The sequence below is a fragment of the Rhipicephalus microplus genome, chromosome 4, assembly GCF_043290135.1.
Source record: "Rhipicephalus microplus isolate Deutch F79 chromosome 4, USDA_Rmic, whole genome shotgun sequence".
Lineage (NCBI taxonomy): Eukaryota > Metazoa > Arthropoda > Arachnida > Ixodida > Ixodidae > Rhipicephalus > Rhipicephalus microplus.
In genome coordinates, this window is record NC_134703.1 from 151,957,578 (window position 1) to 151,977,253 (window position 19,676).

Genomic DNA, 19,676 nt, shown 5'->3' on the forward strand with positions numbered 1-19,676 from the left:
CCCCACCACTCGTTCCTCCCGCTTCTCCGCCGCCCTACCGGGTTTTCGCTTGCGCTGAAAGAACGATGTCGCGGGCACGTTTGAGAAGGGGCGAGAGTTGCGTTGTGGCGTGTGTGGAGCGGCGAGTGAGAGCTGCAGGCTACAGCAGTAGTCGCCGCTGATCGAAGGTGTTTAGAGGGGGAAGTGTAACGTGGCACGCTGTTTCCGCAGCTTTCTGGTTTCGTGCGCGCGGTTAGCGAAAATAATAAGGCAAGTTTCTGGAGAAGCTTCGCCCCCCCCCCCCCCTATTTTTTTGTTTTCTTCCTCCTTTAGTTTGTTTTTGTTTTGTGGAAGAAGGATGTGCGACGGTGGGTTTCGATTTCCGTTAGGTGCGTGTTCGCGCCCGTTCGCAAAGTGCGCGCGCGTTCGCGCGTCTCTCTCTCTCTCGGCGCGTGGTTCGTCGCTGGCTCGCTGGACAATAGAAACGGGCGTTGCGGAGGGCGCTCCCGCCGCTGCTATGAGAACGCTGTATAGTTGTTTAGAAGGCGGCGGGTGGGAGAGGCTTGAGCAATTCTAGTTGGCTGTGGTGTTGCGCGAACACAGGAAAGGGGAGGGAGAGTGATTGAAGGTGGAGTGCTGATGATAGCACTCTTGTGTGGAAGCGGGTTATAGGCCGAACCAAATCGGGGAAACAATGCGGGTGCTCTCGTCGCTACTGCCCGGTGGGAGTGTAAAACCGAGCGCCTCTTGGGGCTTACGCAACGGTACGCACCGAAGCTTCCTTGGTGCATTATAGAGGTGCGTGTGTGTTGATGAAAGAAGGGCGCGCTCGAAGCGTAACACCTCCGAGGGCCCCTTCATTTCGCGCGCGAGTATAGGTGACTGTTTTAATTAGGTCGGTGTCTCTTCTCTCTCTCTCTCATTTGCTCGCTCGTGAAAGAAGGTGACCCGCATTTCCGAGGAGACAGCTGTTTATAAAAAAAATAGCCTGACAAAAGGCGTTTCATCCTCTCTTTAACAAAGAGCGCTCCTCATTTGGTCTAATCGAAGTGTGCAGTCGCCCGCAACTTTGGTTCCCCCGCCAAGTCTGCTCTCTCGTCGCTGAACAGAAAACAGGGTGAGGATGGAGGTGTATTAGCGCGTACTCTAGGCGCTCCATGTGGTTCTTCGTACGTTGGTGCGCTAACCCGGTGCACTTGGTGCGCGTTCGTCGTGCGTGCTGTGAGGTTGCCAACTCCACGAAAAAAAAAATCACAACAAAGCGGAGACGATCTAATAAAGTCGCGCTTTTGTTTTCTTGTAATTCGGCGCGGCTGGGGTGACTTATGCGCTGATATTAAGTGCGCCGTAATCCAAAGACGACGTGAGTATCGGGCGCCAGCTGCGACGTTCGCCGTCTCGTCGTCCACGGCGTCAAAAAAAAAAAAATAAATAAGACTGGCTCGTTAATTTCGTCGGCTCGCCTAACGAACGATTTAATTTTCGAAAAAAAAAAACAAACGAAAAAAAAGTGAAGTGGAAGCAACTTATCACTTTCTCCGCGCCCCCTTCCACTCGTCGACGAAGCTAATGAAGCGTCGCGACACTGTGCCAGGAGCAGCAACCCGCCTCCGAAAAGTGCCCACTCGATTGGTTTTGGACGGATTTGCGAATGCGTACTAGAGTGGTCGTCCGCAAGGCGCGCGCTTTGCCGGGCTGGCCGAAAATGGCCCGCAAGATTGGAAATGCCATTGTATAGCGCCAGCGCGACGCTCTCAACATAATCCGCTTGGACCGTACGCGCTCACGATTGCGCCGGAGTGGAGGGGGAGAGACGCATTTTTGAGGGCCGTATTGAAGAAGCCAGCCGTTGGCTCCTGTACGCGATAGAGGATGCGCGGATGAGGGATTGTGATCCGGAACTGTTCTATATTGGGAGGGGGTATCTGAAGAAAGGGAAAGGGCTTGGCGTCGGGCACCACTTGCGGTAGCGAGCAGAAGTCGGTGCCTGGCCTGGACGGTCGGCCAGTGGACAACCAAAAGGTGAGAGGGAAGCGTGAAGGCGTCCTGGAGAGGCTTGCGAGAGTGCGCTTCTGTTTGGAGAACCTTCGAAATTGATTCCATTCACCCCCCCCCCCCCCCGGCTTTCTCTCTTTCACTCGTTTCGAAAGCGGCTCCAAAATAAGGGAGTCGGAATGAAAGCCATCGCGGCTTGGATCGGATATTGTTGGCCGGTGAAGCTGCCAGAGGAAGCGGGTCGGTATAAGCTGTGTGCTGGAAAGCGTTGTTTGGAGGAGAAGATTGCTCCGTAAGTTGCCGCAGTCCGGCGTCGTATATAGGACGCGGCAGGTGCGCTCGTTTAGGCGCTGGCCCGTTCCAGGTGTGGAGCTGGTGATATGCAGAGCTTACACCCCCCCCCCCCCCCCCCATTTTTTTTTTCGCGAATGGTATACAGTGGCCTCGACGGTAGGAACGAGATTGCGTTTAGGAAACGCGCTTGTGCGTGCGCTCGTAGATTGAGTCTGGCGCTTCGCGCGTGCCGAATAAATCCGAGTGGTTTGCGCGGTGTTTTAGGGAATGCGTATACGCTTCTTGCGCAAGTTCGGCCTTTTGGGCCGCATTGATTGCTTTTCTCGCTTCGTTTGTGGGTTTACCTTTAGCGTACAGTTGCGATGGTCCGTCCTCAGTAATTGTATGAATACGATGGCGACGCTACTTATTGAGTGAGTGCGTCTGTGCTCTTGCTACGTAAAGACATTCTCGTTTGAAATGTTTTACCGAACTTTCGGAGGGAAGGTGTGAAATGAAAAGGGAATATCTTCGAAGTTATCGCTTGGTTGTCAGGTTCTCTCGCCTTTGAAACAATATAGCGTATATATCGAAACGTGTGAATACGTATGTGTTAGATTTTGAACATCCGGCTTTTGGACAGGCTTATCTCTTGCTCTATTCTTTTTTTTCGGGGGGGGGGGGACTCTTATCTTGTTTGTATGACGCCTGATGTCACTCGTTTGTTGCGTAGGAGGCCAAACCTTTGAAGCCACCTTCGAAGAAACTTCCGCAATCTTTCGAGACTTGCGATTTCGCTTTGGGGATTTCCCCGCGTAATGTTGTTTGAGTTTTATGCAGTTATGAAGAATAATATTATACTCTTGTCAGCCTCAAGAGCGTGACCTATACTCTGTTACGCACTTACGCTTTGCATCTAGCTGCAATCGTTCGTTTTTGTTGTAATTTGCGCTCTTATCGTAAGCATGTTTCACAGTATACGCAAATGAGCTTATGTACGCTTAATCAAAACGATCTAAAAATTTTCCCACTCTTCCAATTTCCCCCCCCCCCCTCCTTTTTTGTCTCGCTAAATGCGTGTTGACCTCTCTCTTGTTCCAACGTTTTATTTAACGTTTTTTTGTGGGTTGTCTTGTCTATTAGAATGTTGATAGATGAGTGAGATTTGCGGCTTGTTGTTTCTATAGGAACCGCAAGCGAGTCTGAAGTGGGCACCGGTAGTGTGCTGTGACGTAGCTGTGAAACATGCCGTGTCGGGTTGGTGTCGGTCGTGAAGGCGAAAGAAAGGGCAAGAAGGCGCGTGGGTGACGGCCGTGTTGGTCGCCGAAAGGACGCGTCTGAGCACGCGCCCGAGACCTGTCGTGCTTACGCGTCGCGCAGCGGCATAAACAGCCGGCACCCAACGCGTTTGCTGGGTGAGGAGGGCGAGGAGTGTGTGGCGAAAGCGGGGGATATCTAGGTGTGTGAGAGAAGGAGAGAGGCTCGACAACTGCAGCAGAGTCGAGATGTGTGTTAATTGCGGCTGGCCGCAGTTTTTCTTTGCTAAGCCGCAGATGCTGCCTAGAGATAGCGGCAGACGCAGCAGTCCGTACACTAGACCGGCGTTGACTAGACGTATGCTATAGCGCGCTGGCTGCTTGCCGTGAACGTAAGCGTTACGACAACGAGGCTAGTTACGTGAGCAAGCGTTACGTCAACAACGTTTTTACACTAGGCGTTGTCTGGTGCGTGCACGTGGCATGAGACGTATGTCTTGCCAAATGGTGTACTCTCGGGCTTCATGTGAATGAAGAGCAGGGGCGAACGTTTTTACGTTAGTTCAATGTTTTGACGTGTAGTGAATTGCCCGCTTTGGAGGACGTGCGTTGGCAGTGGTGGTGGTCTGGGCTGGGCTTCTTCAAGGATGGTCGTAAACGCGCCACTTGTATTAGTTCGACGCGAATGGATCGTAGCAAATATTTTGTCGGAACCCACTTACGTCAAAACTCCGCCTTAGAGACTCGGAGTTGTCAAATATAAGCGAGACATCGCGCATATTGAACGGAGAAACGGCAAGTTCGCAGTTATTCAAGTGGAAGAATTACGAAAGGACGTCTCTAGAAAAGGAAATACGTAAGAGCTTCGGAAAACGATACTAAGCGGGCGTGAAACAACGATGACACAAATGCATCGTTTTTCACTGGCCCAGCGATGTGCGTTTGTGACAAGTCCGTATTGTACGCATTGCACGCTTACTGATGTACGGCAGTTCTCAGCGAACGGGTCGGTGTCAAGGTTGGGGGTGCATGTTGAGGTGTTTCTCTCGTACACGACGTAACGTTGCTCGCGCGGGAACGCCAGTGGGTCGCCGAGGGCGCGTTAACCTCTGCGCATAGGGAAATTCGTGCCGAGAACGACGATTTGGCGAGAGATCGCCGTGAGTGGTGTCGCGTCATGCGTGCCGCGCGTGCGTGACTTGCTTTCCTCTCTTCTTTTTCTCGTTACGTGTTCCCGGTGTGATATCTTCGCGTCGCTGGAGAGGATGTCTAGCGGGGGAAGGGGAAGCGACCTCGGCACGACGCCGGTGCTGTACGCCGCTAATGGCTCGCGCCGAAGCGAAGGAGACTCTTAAGAGTGGCAGGAAGGCGTTGTTAACTATCGATCGTGTAGGACACGGCAAGCGTGGGGCCGTATAATAGGTGTGCGCGAGGGGCGGACGCGCGTGTGTGGGCCTTGCCCATAGCCCCGAAAGCAGGGAGACGAGTCCTTTCTCTCGGCGCTCGGAGAAACTCGTTAAGGAGCGGCAGCAGGTGCGTCCCCGGACGCCATGGCTGGCGGGTGGCGACGGTAAACACGCGATGTCCGGTGCCGCCGCAGGCGTGCTTCGAGGAAATATTTTAAGAGCCTCGGTGTCACCCCAAGAAGGCACACAAGGGCACCGCTCTGGCCTTCTCGTGTCCTCTTCGAGAAAGCGCCGGTGTCGTCCGTGTGTCGTTCTTTTTTTTTCCCCCACTATAGGTCAAGGTAGTTTGGGTTTGGAATGGTTCGGCAACAAGTACACACCGCAAACTTTGCGTAGAAAGTACTTTGCCAGCGCTGCTAGAAACTGTCGGTGAAGGGCAAGGTCTGATAGCTGGCCTGTTAGTATTGCGTAATGTTAAAAATTCAGCGCGAGAAATGCAGGGAAGTAAACGGCGAGCGAAAGCGCTCGACCGCACCTTTTCTTCTTTTTTTTTTGCTTGCTAAGCACTTTATGTGCCGTAGCTTCGCCATGATGCCAGGACTTTGAAAATGACATAGTGAAAGAATAAATAAATAGTGCGTTGACAATTCCTTAGGTTCAATGAAATTTGCTGCATAAGGACAGCCTCGCTTCTTCGGCCTCTTCTGACGCGGTCCTTGTCATCGCGCATCTGGGTTCTACGGTTTGGAGCTGGAGAAGATCTCTACTCCTTGTTAGAGAGGCTCGCATTACTAGGACAGTTGAGTACTTCAGCCAAATAACGGTCAGCTATTTGCTTTTGTTGTCTAACTCTGCTCACTGTTGACGATAAAGCGAAGAAAGTCGAAAAGTGGGTCAGAACGTGGAAGTATTGTGTGTCGGGCTAATACTCTCGCAGTCGTTCTTTGAGGATGACGTTCTCTACATTTTGACTCATAACTGGCGGGCTGTAACACTCCGTTTGTAATTGTAGCATTTACTGCTTTTTTGCTGTTAGTGGAACAGGTTTTATCTTCTTCGCAGTGTTTGTGTAGGTATTGCGCAATTTGAAGACACAGTATTCTTTCTTGATCGTTCACTTACAGTTCGTAAATGAAATGTGTTTTTTTTTGTGCAAACTAAATAAAGCATTTGTCGTCATATGAGAGTCTTTTGTTTTTCTTGTTTTCGTTTTTAATATCTCATATCTAGACAAAGTGCATCCAACTCGTGTTTAACCTACCCGTTTGCGAAGACTTGGTGATCGCCAAGAAGAGCGCAGAAATGATAATCGATGCCATTAGCGCGCACGACAGCAAAAAAGACATCACGGTCTTCCGAACTGCTACATCAAACATGTTGCTCCTTCATATCGAAAAAAAAAAGAGAGAGACACAAGGAGAAAGAAAGAAAGAGCGAATCAAGCGAAAAGGCTCGGGAGACTGTCGGAGGCCGTGCTCCGATGGATCTTCCTACGCGCGTGCGTGTCGACAAGTCAGGTGCCAAAGTTTGAGCCGAATAAAAAGAAATGCCGCAAACACAACGTCGGTCTGCACAAACAGTGACAGCAAGAGTTTCGCGATCGATTTCTCGCGCGCCGGTCGTGTGCGAGCGAGCGCCGCCGCGTTTGGAAATCAAGCGACAATCAGCCTGCAATCATCCTTCCATCCACACCGGCAGCACGGAGAGCGCGCGGCGAACGGACGCGCATGCGAGCGAGCGACGGGAAGGGGAGCGCGCGAGGGCGGGGCGAAGATGCGGAAGATGCTGGGGAGGATGGGGAGCAGCGATGCGCCCGCCCGAGGGCGCGCGCGCCGAGCCAGCGCGGCGCGCCGCCTGCCGCTGCCAGTGTTGCCGCCGCCGTCGCGCCGTGGGGTTCCCCTGCGCCCGTGTCTCCTGGAGCCTTCGTGTGACGTCTCTCTTCTCGCCCACTCTTCGCTTTGATGAGTGCGCGACGCTCCGCTCCTCCGTGCGTGCAGCCTCGCCGACGCTAGGTGAGTGGGCCGCCGGCCACGTCGCTTTGCCGAGGGAAAAAAGAGAGAAACGCGCCTCGCTTCTGCTGGCCGGGCCGAACATGTGCGCCGTTGTGGCATGCCTCCTCGCTCGAGCCGCCGGCATTGCTTGCGTCCCGATGGCGGGAGAGGAGCGACGCAGACGGCGTGGCGCAGTGAGCGGCCACCGCGTGCTGCTCGCCGCGTTTCTCTCGTCGCGCTCGCGCCAACGGCTAAGTTCTTTGGCGGTTTGGCAACCCGCGGCTGAAATGTCACTGCGCCGAGTACGCGAGGAAGAGGGCATAAAAAAAATAGCGCGCGTCTACTTCTCCGTACCGTTCTGTCGCGGCCCGCCGAGTGGTTAGGCCGTTGACATATGTCCTGCGTGTTCGCGTTTCAAACAGGCTTTTAAATCGTAGCTCGAAACGTTAGCGCGCAGATTCAGGCCAGATTGGTGTGGAGACGGGTATCTTTGAGTCCGTCGCCAATTTGTTGAGTGAATGTAGGTTTCACACAGACGGATCTAATGCTTCGGTGTGTTGCGGCGAAGTTGATTCTCTACTGCAGCGCTTCATGTAGAATGCGAATGATTGCCTTTGCTATTCAGTCAGTCGTCGTCGTCTATGTGCACTTTCCGAACCTCTGAGCGTCGAAGCTGCATTCAAACGGATTCAGTCTGGTGACGCGTGCTAGCTTTGTAAGTGTGTTAAAACGTGCCGTTCGGCGTACTTACCTATTGTCTAGGTTATCAGTTTAACAAATCAGTGCCAAGTTTACACCGAGTGGTCTTAAACCTGCTGCTGGGGGCTTTTCTTGTTTTCTGGCACACTGCCAGTGCTCTCAATTCTGTTGGCATCCATAATGCTCTTGATTTTTCCCACGCATTGTGACATCTTGAATACACAGGGCCCTTGAGCCTGATGTAAAATCGTGCGTTTGAAAGTAAAATTCGCATTTTTGACTTTATATGCTAACACTATAGACAGTGTCAATTTTTGCATTACGTGGCTCTCTTAGATGTTGAATGGAAACGAGCTGACAAGGTGCTGCAAAACTAAAAGAAACGATTCCTCAAAGATTCACTTCCTTGGCTAAGAAAACTCTAGGGATTCGTAGCAGGAAAAGCACAGTGTCACACGCATAAGCTGAGTGTCTACTGGCTGATGTGTAGGTGGTATATTTAGCTGAAAAGAGATGACGAAACATACTACGGGTTATGCTGCGTAATACACGTTTTCTGCGTCGCTTTCCAGCGCCATAGCATGGTAAAAGTTACTAGAAAATAACTGGAGAAGTATCGTAAAGCACCTGAACTTATTTTGACCTGATGTACGGGAGATATATATAGTACGTAAACAGGTGAAAGCTGCACCTACGAGTTCGCCTGACGATCCCGAAGCTACCTAGTATAAATCCAGGTTTTACGCTGTCAGATACAGCTGCTCACGAACACTGGACCGTATAGTGCTTTAGACTATGCTCGGTTTACCGTCGCTCCACTAAGTGGCCTCCGCCAAGCGCATGTCTTAAAGGCTTGCCATTACGCAGTACGCGCTACTATAGCATAACCAGCTTTCCTTAGCTGTACTTGATGCGTGTAGGATGGGTCACTCATGCGTCTGTTATTTCTTTTGCTCTGATTCCGTTGATCACGCTTGATGAACGTTCGCTATAGAGCGCAGGTGATAGCGGAATGCCGGAAGAAAGAAATCAGCAGCCTGAGAGCATGGTTAACGTATAGCTCTGAACTTGTTTACAATGTTGTATCGTGATCTGTTAGATCATAGCCTAAACGAACGAAGCTTTGAATGTATACCGTCTGGTGCGGTGTAAGGTTTCCTTCGACTTGTATTGTTGAGATGGAGGAGCTGTAAATGTTTTTTTTTTTAATTGTCATGTCTCTTGGAAACACGGACAGACAAATCGGGTTTGACTAAATGTCGTCGGTTCTATGGCACGCTTGCCGAGTTCTTTTTGGAAGAAAGGGCTCGCAGTTTTAAAATACAACGCCCGCAAAGATAGCGTTTGTGTCGTGCGCCCGCAATTTCCGTCCTTAATGGGGGCCCGTATCGGAAGATAACGAATGGCGCATGCGTAGGTGGCGAAAAGCGCTAACTCAAAGCTTTGCGTACGCTATTATAAAGATTCCTATTGTTTGCTGGGAATTTGCGTCCCGAAAACACGATAAGATATGAAGGGGACCGTTGTGGAGGGCTACGGAAATTTTGACCATCCGGTATTCTTTAACATGCACATAACCTCTCTCTACACGGGTGTCTAGAATTTCGCCTCCGTCGAAATACGGCTGCCGTAACTAGGATTCTAGAATACTTAAAAACGCGCGAATTGTTTACCAGTTGGTGTACACGGCAACACGTGTGCGTTTCAAGCATTCTGAATGTAGTTGTCGCTTCCACTCACGCGGAATGTTATTCAGAGCGTCAATTGTGGGCTCATTATGCAGAACTGATTATCCAGCCAGACGTCCTTAAGTACCATATTTATGTCGGCTTTTGTATTTTAAATATTCGAAGGGATAGGTGCTTGTAGCAAGAGGTGTCATGGAATTCTATATGAATTTCGCCAATTTGAAATCATTTCATGTCCTTTCGGCAGAGCTCTTTTGTGGGAGCTGCATAATAGTAATAACAATAGCATACGTGTCAACACCACGATGTGATTGGGAGTAGTTTCGACCATTCGATGTTTAGCGCGCACTGGTGTCGGACAAAACGCAGGCCTCATAACATTTCGCCTCCATTGAAATGGGACTGCCGCAGCCGACATCGAACCCGTGACCTTCGAAAGAGCAGCCGAGCACCTTACGGTTGTCTCTCGTTTCTATTTCCTTTCTATTTGACTCTCTCCGAAACGGCTGAGTGAATAGCCGTCGAATATATATCTGGGGGTACACTATATCGAACAGACGAAATTAAGAACGTAAAACGATCTATATTGCGTCGTTTCACTTCACGCAGGACTGACCTTATGCGGGCTATATGGTTGTGGAGGTTGATATAGGCACTGGTTTGGCTTGCTGACTTCTGGTATGGCAGGTTGTAACGCGCGCAGTAGTTTATCCAGTACGACATTCGTGGCCCCGATTCAGTTAAAGCTAATACGGAATGATTAGTAACTGCTTCTTATGCTGTGCTGATCTGCTAAGTTTTTCCTTCACCGCGGCCGCCATGTAGCTTGAGGCAGGGGTCTATGTTACTAGGAACTGATTGGGAACTGAAACACGTTTCCATCTTTTCCTTAAACATGGTTATCTATGAGACGACTAAATGCGACGTCATGATCCCTGACTCCTGCCTGTTTTGTACACGTGAGCACATCTTGTGAGGGCATAGATGTGAAAACTCGTTTTCATAATCGTTCTCAATCTTTCTTCTCGTTTAGGGCATCTTGGGGCATAGAGAAAGCGTCCCCATTTTGTCGTCTCGTCCCCCCCCCCCCCCACTAACGAAAACAGCGTGAAACCGCAAACAAGACAAAGGGAACACGCAGCGCAAAACGCCCGCATGGCATGCTTGCTTAATCTCAGCCCCCTTGGCGCTGTTTCCTTTGTGCGTGTTTGACCACCAACATGCCCGGCCACACATTGACTCCGCATTTCCCTCTTTTATAGGGGTGGTAGTGGAGGAGGCGCTGGTATAGTTAACCTCTCTCTCGCATTGCAAATATAGCACGCATTGCCGACCGAGCGACCGGGTTCTCGATTTTTCCCTCGCTTTCTCTCCCGCGGTCCAGTTCGTTTCGTCACGTTGTTCGCGAGGCTTTTATACGCTCTTCTGGCGGCTTCTGCCTGCCTTGCTCTCAGAGGAGAGTCGCGAAGAGAGAGAGAGGGTGTGGAGGAGGGGTAGGTTGCTGTAAGGCGGTGCTCGTCGCTTCGAGAGCGTCGCAGTCCGTCGTTGATCTCCGTTGGGGATCGGGCGGGCGGAAGAGACACACACACACACAGTGAAGCAGATGATGCCAAGAAGGGACGTAGAGAAAGAAAGAGCGCGTTCCTCCCAGAGGGTATAAGCGCGGAGGCAGAAATGGAAGCGGGAGAAGAAGCAGCTGGTGCGATGCTGTGCATCGCGAAGAAGAAGAAGAGGACGCGACGGGGTTCCCGGGCTTTGTTCCGCGCGGCAGATCGGAAGGCCTCGATGCTCCCTTTCTTGCGCGCGCTGCTTCAGTTCGGCGCTGTCTCGGCTCATTAGCCGCCAAGACATCCGCGTGAGCCGCAGGAATCCAGCCGAAAGCTTTGCCGTCCCGTGCGTCTTCTTCCTCCGGTGACCGGCCGGCCGCTCTGTCAGTGTCCACCGCTGGGTCTCCTCGGGGTTGCTGCTCTCTCTCTTTTTCTCAGCCGCGTAGTTTATTCGCGTTCGCCGCGGTACTCGCAGGTGTGCTTGCCTTTTGTTCGAGGGAAGCGTCGCATAACGGGCGCGGATATTTTTCACGAACGAACGGTGCAGGAGCTCGGAGACGAGCCTGGAGACCTTGCCGGGGACGCCGAGTCGGAGTGAAATGCGACGTTCGGCAAGTCGGCAGGGTGGGCAAACTGGAGACGAATCGGCGGGAACTGAATTCTGACGTTTTGTCAACGATGCGTGCGCCGTTTGTCATAACCCGCTGCGTCGTTTGTGAAGCGGCCTGCCTTACAAACTTTGTCATCATTTGGCCTGTCAAACGTTGCTAAGTGCCTTCTTAGCTGGAAATACATCTAAAAAAAGACGCGTCTCCGGATGCTAGGGGAGTTCTTCCTCTTCTTTTTGTGTGTGTCAGTGCGCTCACTCTTCTTCTTCAATTACAAGTGGTAAGCTGGCCTTTGTTAGCGCAAGTATTGATTCGGATGCACGTTGAAGCAACTTGCGAGGCTTTCCTGTAATGTGCAGTCGCACGTAGTTTGACCTCGTAAAAGACGTGTATACCGGGGAAACGTAATAAATAATTTCCTCAAACATCCTGGCCACCTCAGCTTTCCTTTCAGTGACAAGCCATAAATAGGCCATGCATTGACCTCACTTTAGGGGCTGACTCTCTGAGAGTTTTGTTAAGCCATCTTGACACGGATGCAGTGCTGGTAATTACCTCAATTCCTGGGTACTAGATTTTGAGTATGCACGTAACCTAGCATCACGCGTCTATGTGGTTCTGAAGGCGCATGCCGTATATTGCGGCTCGTCGCCTCTGTGATTTGTTAGTGCGCCGCCTAACATTCGAAACTGTAGAAAAAGGTCCTTCTTCTACAGCTGGGGCGCATGCAGTGTTATCGAATCTTCTCTTTCGCCAAACGAAAAGCAACAAGCGTCATTTCAATCCGCCGCCGATGATCTCTGTAGCCGTATGCGCCCGTTGAACAAAAACAGTTGCGCCGTTTTTTTTTTTCAAGGCTTCTTGAACCCTGGGTCGAGGGCGGTGCGCAAGTCGCAACGACTGGCGCGTGGTTTGAGCCCGCGGCCGTCCATTCCGAAGAGGCAAGAGCATGGGTCACACGCAATCCTGGCGCAATCGGCTGCGCCGCGTGCCTATTCGTGGCAGGTGATTCCTTTCATTGGCGCCGCGCGGCCGCCCAAGGGTTCCCGGCCCGTGGCGCATTGTGGCGTCCTCTTCCGGAGTGCGCGGGCCCGCTGGGTGTCCTTGCCGGGGATGCCTGAGCAGGCGGCTACAAAAAGCAAGCGATCCATCAACGCCACGGAACCAAGCTCTCTGCGCCCACCCCGAGCAGCACAAAGGAAAGGGTCGCGCCCGGTTCACGCACGCGTGCATGTTCTCTCTCCGCCACCAGAGATGCGAATCCCCAAGAAGAGCTCCTCCGTATCTCTTCCCCCGTTCCCTTATGTAGGACGGTATATGCAGCCACCCAGCCGGCCTGCCAGCGGCACTTGGCTATTACCGTCTGCGCGTTTGTGTGTTTACGCGAGTGCCTTGCGGCGCAACAGCCAACGCGTGCCGCTTTCCTTGCCAGCTCTCTCATGCGGGCGTCGTTTTCATTGTGTCCAGGGGAAGCGTTGTTTCACGCGTGCTCTTCGTTTTTAAACGCGTGCCTGGAACACGGAACTCCGACGAGTCTGACGTGACGCGTTTGAGAGATTGAAATTTACTCGAAAAAAAAAAAGCGCATTGTGAGCTCCCAGTGCAAAGGTTCTGCTTACCGGGGAATTTATGTGAGTGAAGCAATTCATTACAGGACGCAGCGTGCGGGCGTATCACGGAACAAAAAAAAAAAACAGTCTATCGCACAACGGCCGAGTGAAATGAAATTTAGAATTCTGTGAAGAGCATATAGAACTCGAGACAGCTCGCGTGTTCACAAACAGTGGTGCAACTTTAAGAGTATTAGCAGACTCCTTCAATGCTTTCTGGTCACGAAACTCCGCCCAAAGGTTGATATAGGGAGAAAATCTCCCGCCAGCGGCGCCACCAGTCGTAAGGGGGCCACAAGCCGCCGCCAGTGCTGGGATTAAATGCGCACTATTGCCGACGTTTCCACGTTATTATGTGCGTGCTGTTCTTTCTGTTACCTTTTATTAAACGTCACTGAACGCAGCAATGCCACTAGATCAGTATAAACGTGATTCAGTGTCGACGACGAATGAAAGCTGTTTGCTTAAGAACGCACGCGTAGTTTGCCTGAGAGCGGTGGACCAACCTTATAAATAGCAGCGCGTTTAAAGTGTTTTAACATCGCCCAATAACCCATTGTGTCAAGAATTAACTAATAGCCCAATTATATGCGCACTTACGATGCCTCGAAGCAGTACGTCGTTGCTCGCCAGTGTTTAAAGACGATGCTCATTGCTCCCGATGCGAGCAGCTACTGCTGGATCTGCTCGACAACGTGCTCGCGCCTGGCCAAAGGGCGATTCTGTTTATGCGGTAGTAAAGCTTTCTATTCTGGCAGTGCCGCAAATACGGGGAGGAAGGTGAACGGAATAAAACACGACTAGGTAAGACAGGGGCAATCGTATTGATTTATGTACGGCTCGTCTCTCGTGCGCTGCTATCCAAGTAATCGAATGAAAGGAATGGTCGAGCTAGAGGTTACATTCTAGACCTTTCAATTGAGTCTGCGCCCAAATGCGCAGTTGTTCTTGGCACACGTTTGTGAGTGCCGATCGCTTTCTTGACGCAGGTACTTTCGATGTCTTGGTTATAGCAGCTCAGCGCTTTCGCGACCGCTCGCTTCGGTATTAAGGGTGCCTCTTGAAATAGCACGAGTTTCACGTGCCTAACATCTGAGTGATCCCTTTTTTACACGCAATTTAGTCGAGACACCCGTCTCTTGACGTTTCCTTATGTTTACTGCTTAGAGCAGCATTAATTACCGGCCGACAACCCACGATTTCTTCGGGAAGGGAAGTACAGCAGCCTAATCTGGAAGTTCCTTTCGATGCCAGTGCTAGCTGCTCGGCGACCTTTGCCACACTACCTAGGTACCATACCATACTTTTTTATGCTTGGGGGAGGGGGGGGGGGGGAGGGTTACGATTTAAAGCAAGCCATAAATCGGAAATTTGGTACTAATGATACGCTGCTTAGTATTTACGTGTGTACCTATGAATGGAAGCTTCCAATCAGGTGCAAGTTTGAAAGCATGTTTTGTTTACACAAAATACACAGAGAACAACACCTTGGAGAAGAGAAGCACTAGAAACTATTATGACTGTATTCAGTAATGTTACACTCTCAGTGCCTTGTAAGGGGAGGGGGGTGGGAACCAGTCAAGTTTTCTTTTTTCTGTCCTACGTCACCTGGATCCTGGGGCATCAAGGGATGGTGGGAAACGAAGCAACGCACGCTGCAGCCCGAGAACATACACAACCATTATGCTTAACACTACGGCTTCCGCCCCCCACTTGCTTGGCATGAACCACGCACGGTTGCCCGCGACGCTTTGTTTTTTTTTTTTCGCGCGTGAAGAAATGTAATCTACATTTCTCCCGAAGTTCGGTGCTACTGGGGAAACAAAAGAGCAATGCCTTTTCCTTGTTCCTTCTGTATCCGGTGCTGCAGCCTATCACACAGCACGTCTTAGGCATTGCTCCTTCGGATTTTCATGCCGTCGACCTTGAACGCGGAGAACTGGCCCTTGAAGTTCTCGTGACGCTGATGCAGAAACTTTGTTCGAAGGAATACCGCGAGCTGCCTTTACACAACGCCTTCGAGCTGCCGCCGCTGCCAATGCGTTCCACCGGGCAATGGCCGGGCGCAACGGAGCGGTGGCCCCCCTATCCCAGCTTGCGCCGCGTAGCGGTCGCTCTTGGCAGCATACGAAGCTCTCCCATAGAGTGACGGAGAAGTTTCGTGGCCAGAACGGTATTAAAGGACTCTGGTAATGCTAATGACTATAGGAGATTCTATAGCCACTTTCTCGAATTAGCGTGCAAGGAACGTGAGCTGTTCGGTCTGACCTGGCGCCCATTTTGTGGGCATCAGTGCCAAGAAGGTCGTTTTGTTTGTAACCGCTCTGGAGTCAACATTGTGTAACACCGCCTCCTCTCCACACTCCTTACCCAAGGTAACTATGGTGTATTTTTTGCGTTGTGTGAAGCTTGGCCGGAAGGATTCAGGGTGGTTCAGTGATGTTTGCGTGAGGCTTACGCCATCGGAAGTCCCAGTTGCAGCTAATGAATTACTAGTTGCTTGGAAAAGCAGAGAGGGAGAGAGAGAAGTTAGAACAGAGCAAAGACCAGTTGGCTACTGGCCAAGGTCGGAAGTTTTGGAGAGGGGCTAAATGAATAAGAGATAACTGTAATTGAAAAAATTGTCGGGGACGCACCCATATGATTATGAGGTACGAGGTTGCAGAGAGGTTTGGATATTTAGACCTAAATATGTGTACCTAAATCTAAATGTGAGGGTCTTAGCATTTCCGCCTCCGTCGTAAACGACCGCCATGGTCGGGATTCGATACCACCACCTTCGGGCTAGCCGTCAAGGAATAAGCGAAATTGGACTGCTCACCCTTCTGACAAGGTAGCATCCTTGTGTTTTTTTTAGGTCAGTGACGTTAGAGCGAAAGCCATTCAAAGTTTGGTAGCGTTCAGAAAGGGTATAAAGGCGCCTTTGTAGACGTAGCTGCGATGTTCTGGAGCGGTCCGAAAATGTGGTTCTCAATGAAGACTTCCTTTTTCTTTTTCGTTTTTTTTTTTTGTTTCGTGGAACGAAGGCTGTGTGGAGGTCAGGTATTTCGTTCGCCCTGTACGGGAAGCAGCACGGCAGGTGTTCCGATATTCTTTCTACTCGACGTCGTTTTGGTGGTATTCTATCGACATATATTTGCAGCTGCTTGCCGTTATGTTACATATGTTACATATTGCTTGTTCCGACGTGAAGACGCAGTACTTTGCCGTACACGTCATGATGACGAAAACAAAAACGTCATCGCTTTGACAAGTCGTTGTGTGATGTGCGTTTAAATAGGAAGATGTGAAAATATCGTTATCCTTTGAGTTTAATGTACTCCCGACGAATCCTGAAAAAAAGTTTTGTGGAAAATGAACTGCAAAAAGCTAGTTGGACTTATTAGGTATGCGTTAGAGCATACCGTGGGGCTGATTTCTATGCCAATTATATGTAAAGCGACAAGGGCGGTACAAATGCGCAAAAAGAAGAAGCATCGAAACGGCTGCCGATGCGACTCACTGCTCGGAGACGGCCGGTTATGTGACAGATGTGATATAACAGAACGGGGCCTTTGCATAGACACGCGTTACAGTATGCGAAACTGTGTCTGTATAGCAATAATTGATGCAAATATATTTGGCGCACTCGGGCACTCAACTGCGGTATACGGACTTGCCTGGCCTGATCCGTATTGTAATGAGTTGACGTCGGGCAAGTCTGAAAACTGCACAGCTAGACCATGCCATTGTCCGCCTCAGATATACGCAAAAGGGTGATGTTGAACGAGTGGGGAGGGGCGCTTGTAAAGAACGAAGTGGGTCTATTTGAATACGCATATACCTTAAGTGATCGAGTTAAACGTGACCTCTATCTACCGCTTTGAGACACGGGCGTAGTGAGAAGCTCAACTGGTGGTAGCGGCGAGACGTTCTTTGCTTAGAAGTTCCATTGTTGCCAGCATCTGCACTGAGGCTTATACGCTAAGCATAACAGAATCCACAGCGGCCGTGATGCATACCCGCTGCATCGCAGACCGGCGTTGAGGGGGTTTATTTCAAGGCGAATCCTTAGATGGCTCGTCGAACGCGATATTTGACCGTTGGCATCGACACGGGTGATGCAGAAATCACCGTTACTTGATGACGCCGCTGTATGATGGCATCGGACGTCGCATGTTGCTAGAATTTGTGACGCCACCTTGACGTCACTGTAAACTTGAACTCGCCTAATGATGTCATTGCATGACATTGTTGATTTTATTCGAAAGTGGGCGGATTCCGGAGGCCCTGCAGTGAAACCATGTGAGGGGCCTCACACATCACCTCTGGTCTCGGAGGCCATGGAACCACGTTGAGTGCTGAAAGCTTCCACAGGTTGGGGGGGATATCAACATAGTTGCCCGAGGAGAAAAAGAAGAGACTGTCGCCATATAGTTGCCTTAGGCAAGTGCATAAGAAACCGCGTGACTTTTGTGGATCTTGCAAGTGGGCCTTATATTTGTGGCCCAGGCCGTCTCCGAAGTACACTTCTAGTACACTCTATAGCTGAAGCGCGAAAGTGCCCTGGTCGCGGTTAGGCGTGACGGCGAGGAAGGAAGAGAACGCGTGGAAAGGACGTTTACGGCGGCTCTGACCTTTGCTTCCTTCAGGCGTGCTAATTTTGCCCAGTCCTCGTGCGACGACGCATTTCCTCGAGCGATGGCCGTTGGACACGGTTCATTGCGACACGCCATGTGTTTCTGGACATCCTTTGCCGCGTAGTCCGCATCTCTTTCTACGAAGACGGAATAAGCAGGCGGTACAATCTGTTCGCGTGATTTCAACGAGAAATTTGCTAACGCAGAAAATGCGTTAAAGTATGACAACTGGGCCGAGACTTGATGCGTAACTTGAGGGAACTACTGTCGTAAGGAATTCAGGAAAGTAAGTCTGAAGTAAATAACGTTTCGCCGTCGCAAAACCAACGTCACCAATGGAATGTTGCTGCCCCTGTAATGTTGCATGTTAGATGGTCATTTTTGCATCTACAACAGCGTGGCCCATAGCCCTGCCGTCGCACCTTGTCTAATGCAACCATAGATGTTAGTCCAATAATGTAGTGCATGATCACTGTACAATCACATCCAATCATACCCTGTGCGGGTATTATAACAAGTTCTGGCATCCGGTATATGCGTTGAACGGGTTCAGGATCGTAGATGTTTATGTTGATGGGAGTGTAGCGCCTGTGCAATATTAGACAGTTATAGTTTAGCGGACTTAGTGAACCCGTACCGTGTACCGTACGGATGCTATATTGGGGATTTAGCGTTACCGTGTTTTTGTGGTTTGCGCACGTAAAACATGGCGGTAGTTTTTCGCACCCGCTTCGAACTGAATTTAGCGTTGGTCGGGACGGATCCACTTGTGTCAGAGACTGTGCAAAATGACTTCGCCTGTCTTCAGGTTTGTCTTCGGGTAGCTTCGATGACCGAGTATAACGGGTAGTCAACTTGACCCTAGTTTCTTTAGATAACTTCCCCACTTCCCATCTTGAACGTCCGTAGGCCTAACTAGGAGATCTGTATAGACAGATATGCAACATAAAAATTTTCGTGGTGCATGGTTTATATTTATATACTTTTATTGTTACTAAACAAAAAAAAAGTATTAACATTGCTGCGCGCGGGAATATAGGCTAGCATTTTTTTAGCTTTTTTTCTTTTACTTCATCAGCCTCCGCTAGGTGGTGCCATCGTCCCAGCTTGGGCACGTAAAGGCTATCTCGTTAATCTAAAACTCGCTTTCCGCAACGAACGTTTGCGGAACGATAACGTTATTCCCTTAAGCCCCGCTATCACACTAACGCTAAACTATACCGGTCTGTTAATACGCAAGAAACTGCGCGTATGGCGTTGGCGATGGAAACGTTTTTTGCTATTTTGCTCGCAATTTCCTTGTCGATTACATACACTACTTGTTTTCTAAAACTGGACAAGGAGTGCAGGAAGTTTCACATATGAACAATTTGTCCAGCCATAATAGTTTAGAAGCGTTTTTCATTCGCGTGAGTGTTGTAATCGGCGAGGAACGATAAAAATACCTCATGTTAGCAGTTATGGCCCTACCGATGCATTAATGGTTTTCAGTCGGAGTACCGCTTATCTCAGTTGTAATAAAGTTAAAGCTCGCTAGATCGAACGCGAAGTACGCTGTCAAATCGTTCGAATGAACCTCGGTTCGAGTTAGCTGGAAGGCGCTACATCAAGCTGAAGTTGCGCCACACAGCGTGGGAAGAATCCAAAGAAGCCACCTGTGGAGTAGTTATCGCGAATTAGGTGGTATTCTGGACGGAAATTTCGTGAGTTTTATTCATGGAGCTCTAACAGCAAACGGGATTGATCAATCAGTGACGCGTCAGAAACAAGCACTGACCTGCATTGTTGTGAGCAGTATGTCTTAACGTGGAAATATGTGACGCTACAGTGTAATGATGACAAAAGAAGGGCTCAGGCACGGGCGCATAGGACAACGACGGAGATAAAGAACAGCCAGCCCAACGAACGGCTGCTGTGTCCGAGTCTCATTCGTTACACTGGGTATGCACGCAACGAAAACAAGAACTAATAAATCATTTTCACTTGCTTGCGTTTTTTTTTAATC